The 7,924-nt window shown below is 43.9% G+C and overlaps 1 non-coding gene across 1 annotated transcript; it reads right to left on the bottom strand.

The window, feature by feature from the left end:
- Window positions 1-200: 200 nt before the first annotated feature.
- Window positions 201-276, bottom strand: Trnas-cga. The gene has a single exon. It is a non-coding gene; the product is annotated as a tRNA-Ser (tRNA).
- Window positions 277-7,924: the final 7,648 nt, after the last annotated feature.

Below are 7,924 nucleotides of genomic sequence, written 5' to 3'. Positions count from 1 at the left end.
ACCTTTTCGTGGGAGTCAAGATTTATGCATAATGGATGGTGGAAAAACTGTACATAGGAAACGGAGGTTTCATGGAAATCGGTTTATCGACAAAGAAGAGGAAGCAGCTCGAAATGAAGAACATAAGCTTCAGCATCGAAACTTGGGACAGGAGAACTGTACAGGTGCGTGAATGATACTTCCTGGCAGATTAAAACTGTGTGCCCGACCGAGACTCGAACTCGGGACCTTTGCCTTTCGCGGGCAAATGCTCTAACCAACTGAGCTACCGAAGCACGACTCACGCCCGGTACTCACAGCTTTACTTCTGCCAGTATCTCGTCTCCTACCTTTCAAGCTGTGAGTACCGGGCGTGAGTCGTGCTTCGGTAGCTCAGTTGGTTAGAGCACTTGCCCGCGAAAGGCAAAGGTCCCGAGTTCGAGTCTCGGTCGGGCACACAGTTTTAATCTGCCAGGAAGTTTCATATCAGCGCACACTCCGCTGCAGAGTGAAAATCTCATTCTGCGTGAATGATGTTGATATGGATTCCACTGGATCCAGACTTATTGATTTGGAGCTTCTCTGCCAGGCTACAAAGCTTTCATGTTCAAGTATTAGTTGTAAAAATACGGAGTGCATGATCGTAGTTGAAGAAAAAAGAGTGGGAATAGCTTGTGATTTTAAATTAATTTGTAATTCGTGTGGCTGTGAATTTTCATTTTCTCGTCCAAAAAAACTGGCACTGGTACTTATGAAAGCAATTTTAAGTTAGCGCATGCTCTGAGATGCCTTGAACAGGGCTGGGAAAGAGGTAATTTTGTGTGTGGTTTCCTGAACATGCCTTCACCTTGTGCGGGGTTTGAAAAAATAAATAAAGAAATGTCTGCTGCTGTATGCGATACTGCCAAAGTTTCTATGAAGAGAGCAGTAGAGGGAATTGGTGGAAATGAACCAAAAAGAAATAGATCCTGGGGTAGATATTCACTACAGTGAGTCTCCTACAAATGTTACTGACCTGTGTGTGTCTGTAGATGGGACCTGGATGAAAAGGCGTCACACATCTCTGTATAGTGTTGAATCTGTTGTTGGCATTGACTAAGGTAAAGTTTTAGATGTAGAAATTATGTCTAAATACTGCTATCAGTGTGCAACAAGGAAGATGTCCAACAATGAAGAGAGTGAGAAACTGTGGCAAGAAAATTATAGTGGCTCAGGTGGGGGCATGGAGCCTGCTGCAGTTGTGATTCTCCAGATCTGAGGACCAGTATGGTGTTAGATACACTAAAAATCTTGATGATGGGGACTCCTCTTCATTCATAGCAGTAGCAGATAAAAATCCGTACAATACAACAATAGAAAAGTTGGAAAGTGTTGGCCACATCCAAAAGAGGCTTGGTGATAGGCTTCGTCTCTTGCTGAAAGAGAAAAAAGGTGAAGTAATTGAGGATGGAAAACCACTACGAGGAAAAGGCAGGTCAGCTCTGAAAAAAACTGATTCTCTTCAGTTATTTTATGGGAGAGCTATCAGGAAAAACACACATAATTTAGAGGCAATGAGGCGTGCTGGGTGGGCAATTTTCTTCCGCAAACTATCCACTGACCAAACACCAGTCCACAATCTGTGTCCGAAAGACGATAGGTGTAAGTTCAACAACGGAAATGAGAAGTATTCACATAAACACTCGTTACCAGAACTTGTTATGAATGCAGTTAAGCCCACATTAAGGTTTCTTGCAAACCTTAATTTGTTGAGGAAGTGTCTTCACAGAAAGACAAAAATGCAAATGAGAGCCTCAATAATTTAATCTGGATTAGCTACTCAAAAAGGACATTCTGTGAACTTGAAGTACTCAAAATAGGTGTCTATGATGCAATTTTATGTTATAATAACGGAAGTAATGGCGGAAATGAAGTGCTGATGTGGGTTGGTCTAGATCCTGGTGTGTTTACAACAATAACATATAATACCATCGACGAGAGCACGGTCAAGAAAGGTAACAGATCAGTGTCTTACCTGAAAATAGAGGCCAGGCAGATTCGAAGAGGGGAGGAGAGAAACCTGGAGGATGAGGAGTATCAGTATGGAAGATTTTAAAATTGAGGTAAGCTCATCACACGTAGAAGTATGAGAAGAAAATCTTTAAGCCTCATTTTCTCTGTTTTACATTTTTTACGTTATTAGAAGCCTTTTCTCAAAACATATAAGCGCTAATGCTATGAAATTTATAGGAACAGTTCTCAATGTGTTGCTATCTCCATGGAACTAAAAAATACGAAGTCCTGCAATTACATTTTTATTTTTAGATGATTGTATGTAGAAAAAAAATTAATTTTGGATGTGCAAAATTAAAATCTCTGTTAATGATACAATTTGTACCATAAATTAATAACTGCAGTTCAGTGGTCTTATAACCTTCTCGGGACACTACAATAAAATTTTGAGATTAATTGCATGAGAAGAATTTGAGTTATGGCTTTTTATAAAAATGACAATAATAAACATTAAAAATTCAAATTTCTGGAAAAATATTAATCCTGCACATTTTATTATAGTTTTACGTTAAAATACAGATCTTTTAGTTTACACATGCAAAATTGTAGATTTGTACATTTATAAATATGGCTGTAAAGATGTTTTAAGTAAATGTTTACATTTTCCGCTACATTCCTCCGTAATTGCCATACCCATAAGTCACAATGCTTCTAATAATTGTTTTAAACGCTTCTTCTTTTCTTTCGTTTCTAATCTGTTGATCCCATGTTCTAAAAGTGAACTTTCTCGATTGTATTCTTGAATTACGCGCGGCGTGGAGGGGCCGCGCGGTATGAGGCGCCATGTCAGGGATTGCGCCGGAGGTTCGAGTCCTCCCTCGGGCATGGGTGTGTGTGTGTGTGTGTGTGTGTTGCTATTAGCATAAGTTAGTTTAAGTCTAGGGACCGATGACTTCAGCAATTTGGTGCCTTAGGAATTCATACATATTTGAACATTTTTTGAATTACGTTCCTTATCTTGTTTACAGTCTTTGTAGTTTTTACTCATGCATATTTGTACTCTCAAGTAGGTGCAATCGTTCACATTCCTTTTTCCAGTGTCAGATCTTGATTTCTTCCCTCTATTCACATGCATTATGTTTAACACACACGAAAAAAAGTTTTGCATCACCCCGGTTCCCAGAACTCCTAGAGACAGATGTTGAATGTGGATCTTGTATTACAGACACAGTCCCTTTAACTGTTCAGAGATGTCATTAAACCCGCACAAAGATGTAAACAACCACGCACGAGCAGCGCCTATTAGACGGAGTTGGTCCGACAGCCGATCAGTTCCAGTCATCCCAACTGGAAGGAGGTACACGGCTCTTGTTGTCTGTAGTTCAACCAAGGCTAGACGGTCAATACCGCGGTTCGATAGCGTCCGCATTGCTACATTGTGCCAGGAAGGGCTGTCAACAAGGGAAGTGTCCAGACGTCTCGGAATGAACCAAAGCGATGTTGTTCGGACATGGAGGAGATACAGAGAGACAGGAACTGCAGATGACATGCCTCGCTCAGACCGCCCAAGGGCCGCTATTGCAGTGGATGACCGCTACCTACGGATTATGGCTCGGAGGAACCCTGACAGCAACGCCAGCATGTTGAATAATGCTTTTCGTGCAGCCACAGGACGTCGTGTTACGACTCAAACTGTGCGCAATAGGCTGCATAATGCGCAACTTCGCTCCCAACGTCCATGGCGAGATCCATCTTTGCACGACACCATGAAGCGCGGTACAGATGGGCCCAACAACGTGCCGAATGGACCGCTCAGGATTGGCATCATGTTATCTTCACCGATGAGTGTCGCATATGCCTTCGACCAGACAATCGTCGGAGACGCAGTACAGATGGGCCCAACAACATGCCGAATGGACCGCTCAGGATTGGCATGACGTTCTCTTCACCGATGAGTGTCGCATATGCCTTCAACCAGACAATCGTCGGAGACGTGTTTGGAGGCAACATGGTCAGGCTGAACGCCTTAGACACACTGTCCAGCGAGTGCACCAAAGTGGAGGTTCCGTGCTGTTTTGGGGTGGCATTATGTGGGGCCTCATACGCCGCTGGAAGTCATGGAAGGCGCCGTAACGGCCGTACAATACTTGAATGCCATACTCTGACCGATAGTGCAACCATATCGGCAGCATATCGGCGAGGCATTCGTCTTCATTGACAACAATTCGCGTCCCCTCCGTGCACATCTTGTGAGTGACTTCCTTAAGGATAACTACATCGCTCGACTATAGTGGCCAGCATGTTCTGCAGACATGCACCCTATCGAACATGCCTCGGGTAGATTGAAAAGGGCTGCTTATAGACGACGTGACCCACCAACCACTGTGAGGCATCTACGCCGAATCGCCATTGAGGAGTGGGACAACCTGGACCAACAGTGCCTTGATGAACTTGTGAATTGTATGCCGCGACGAATACAGGCATGCATCAATGCAAGAGAACGTGCTACTGGGTATTAGAGGTTCCGGTGTGTACAGCAATCTGGACCAAAACCTTTGAAGGTTTTGGTACAACATGCAATATGTGGTTTTCATGAGCAGTAAAAAGGGCGGAAATGATGTCTATGTTGACCTCTGTTCCAATTTTCTGCACGGATTCCGGAACACTCTGAACCGAGGCGATGCAAAACTTACATCTGACGTGTGTATGTAAATTGAAGGGGATCACTGCTGTAGCAGCAGCGGGACCTTACGCGGAACCAGCGACCACGAGGGAAATTGTGTACCGGAATAGCATTCGAAGACGGGATGTTCCGCTTACAATTTAGGTGCGTTAACAATTGCAGCATCCGAGACGCAGTGTTATCGCAACTGTGCAGGCTATCTCGACACGCCTCATGGCCGATTCACACTCCAACCGAGCGCCACCTATCTGCAGTCACTGTCCATTGACTACATGTTCGCTACTATGAGATTCCCACAGGAGGTTTTTGTGCATCCGCCAGCTAGGCGTATCAACTATATGAATGCGTTTAAAATAACAGACACTATGCACCTTCGGACTCTTCGCACATGTCCGAAAGAACAGATGCCACGCATTAATATAATTGACACGCCTAGCTGACGGATGCAAAACTACTTTCAGTCTCCTGTGGGAATCTCAGAGTAGCGATCATGGATTCAATGAACAGGGGCTGCGTATATGGGGCGCTCGGTAGGAATGTGAATCGCCCGTGGGGCGTGCCGATACAGTCAGCACAGTTGCGATAACGCTGTGTCCCGGATGCCGCAGTAGTTACAGCACCTGCATATTATGCAGAGGATCCTAGATTCGAATCCCTGTGCGGTACACGTTTTCTCTCGTCGCTGATTCCGCGTAATGCTCCGCTGCAGCTGACAGCAGTGGTCATAAAGTTTTAATTAGCACCTCGGAAATAATAATAATAATTAAAAAAACCGAATGCTGTCTTAAAACTTGATGGTGGTATTGGTACTTCTCTACACATTCTTCCTTCGGTGTTACATACTTTTCCTAAAGATGGATCACTTGTTGCAGACATTGGTTGCGAAAGTCTGCGTTTTGTCTCTTCAGGGAACGCTGCACCTCGAAAATGAAGTCCTCATCTTTCTGGAAACAGGTGTCACGCAATGACTTACTCGTCTCGGGAAGGAAGAAGATATGCTGCGTTCCTTATGGGGTGTTGCGGAAGAGAGGTAAAATGTACTAGACCAAAGAAGCAGCATGTGTGACTGTCTCCTGTGGAAGACGAGCTGGGGCGTTGCTACGTACTGGAAACATGTCCCGTACTACTTCACACGATGGTTTATGTTGACTGACTCCCGCACCCTCTTCAAGAGATCTCTGTAGTATGCTTCTGTGACATTTTCAACCTTACGAAGATAATCCGTTGGCTTCACCACACGGCAGTCCCAAAAAATGCAGCTTCACTTTGGCTATTGATGGATGGGTCTTTATCATTTTTGTCGTCGGTGAATCCCTATATTCTTTTCTTTGTCTCGGGTTAATAGTACCAAACACGGCACTCGTCCATGGTTAGTAGCCGGCTAAACAAATGATCTGGATTGGCATGGCACAGCTGCAGCGTCCTCGCTGCTTCCTCGTTCAGCGGACTTTTTGGCTGGGCTTCAATAGTCGCGCAACACAGCGGAAGGCGTCCTTTCTCATTTCCAAAACATCGCGCAAGATGATGATAACTGATCCATCACTGATTTTCACTTTGTCCGCCGTCGTCTCGATCGTGATACGCCGTTCTTCGAGCACCGGGGCGTCCATTTCCCTTGCAATTCTCGGCTGTTTACAGAGAGTCTGCCACTTCATTCTTCATCATTCAGACTTGTTCGACTGGAAGCGTCCGAGCTACCTAACCGCTGTGCCATATGACTGTTTACTGTTACCGTACACTTTCGCCAACTCAGAATGGATTGCTGCAACGTTGCTCCACGTCAAATACAGAAAACGAATTCTCGCTCGATACCTCGCTTCATCGTCTAGTTGCGCTCTTTTCTTTCCTGTTGTCGCCTGATACGGTACTGAAGGATAGAGACTATAACGTGTGTTGTGGTGGGGTGGGTTATAACTTCTCATCCTTATGTGACATTACCGTCGACCTACTTCCGTAAGCTTCTTGCTATCCGTCCCTTTCACTCTATATTTGTAGATAGGCACTCAGCCAATGAATAGCAGCGTTGAAGAAATGCCGTCTAAATACGTACCAAACAAAGACCGCATAACTCGAGCTTGGAGGCAGAATCTGTAAGTTCGTAAAAAAATCGTGCACTCGGGAAACAAAGTAATTTTTACGAAAAGATTTAAAGTTCAGTTAGGTATGCTTTATTGCCTCCAAAACAATTTGTAAAGGCTATGAGATTCATATTTACTGCCAAACTATTACTTGTGCAAGTTAGTTACTGTTTTTACTACAAAGTTTCACGTAGAAGCAGCCAGAAGTGTATCAGTCCGAACAGAATGATTTTCACGTTCTCTACGGTCCACTGACCCATAGTTATTCGGGAGCTAGTGCACTAATTCGTTGAATGGTCTTTTTAAAAAGAAGTGCTCGCTCAATCGTTCCGAGATGTTCACGGAACACACCACGCGGAGGTTGAAGTATGCTAAGAAAGTTCTCACGCAAAAAACTTTTAAACTAAGTTACTCGAAGTTCTCAGACCTTCACTAAAATGTTCCAGAACTGTAATCGTTTCACAATTACGATAAAAGAAGCGACAGAATGCATGTGAACAAATACGGTTGCAAAGCGACTCTTACAGACACAGAACTGTAGCACAAAGCCCTACGCAAAGCCCTTAATCCCTATTGATTGATGATTTACGCAGCCAATCATAAAAACTCGAGCACTCCTATAGTCGCAGTATTTCCTAAGTAACCCAACAGAATCACAGAAGGCATTTTGTAGAAGAAACTTTGTATTTCCGAAACCAAACTTAATTTAAAGAAAACAAAATCACTGTAAATAAATCTGTAATTGAATTAAGTCCAAAGCCCTCTGCCGGCTGCTTTTATACAAAAGCATGCACACTTGGACATACGTCACATGATTCATGAGTGCATAAGAACTTTCCCATACACACATTTTACATAGTTTTATTAAAATGAAACAGCTACACTTTACGTCTGTCTTCCGTACACTCTCTCATTCTCTATACAATATTTACACGGCAACACGTAGTTATACAATAACTAATGGAAGTGGTTATTATTAGGTCAGCAGTTTTTGTAACGGCCGGCCGAAGTGGCCGAGCGGTTCTAGGCGCTACAGTCTGGAACCGCGCGACCGCTACGGTCGCAGCTTCGAATCCTGCCTCGGGCATGGATGTGTGTGATGTCCTTAGGTTAGTTAGGTTTAAGTAGTTCTAAGTTCTAGGGGACTGATGACCTCAGAAGTTAAGTCCCATAGTGCTCAGAGCCACTTTTA

Source organism: Schistocerca americana, chromosome 8 (assembly GCF_021461395.2).
Source record: "Schistocerca americana isolate TAMUIC-IGC-003095 chromosome 8, iqSchAmer2.1, whole genome shotgun sequence".
Classification (NCBI taxonomy): domain Eukaryota; kingdom Metazoa; phylum Arthropoda; class Insecta; order Orthoptera; family Acrididae; genus Schistocerca; species Schistocerca americana.
Note: the sequence above shows the minus strand (reverse complement) of the source record. Positions and strands in the feature narration are given on the sequence as shown.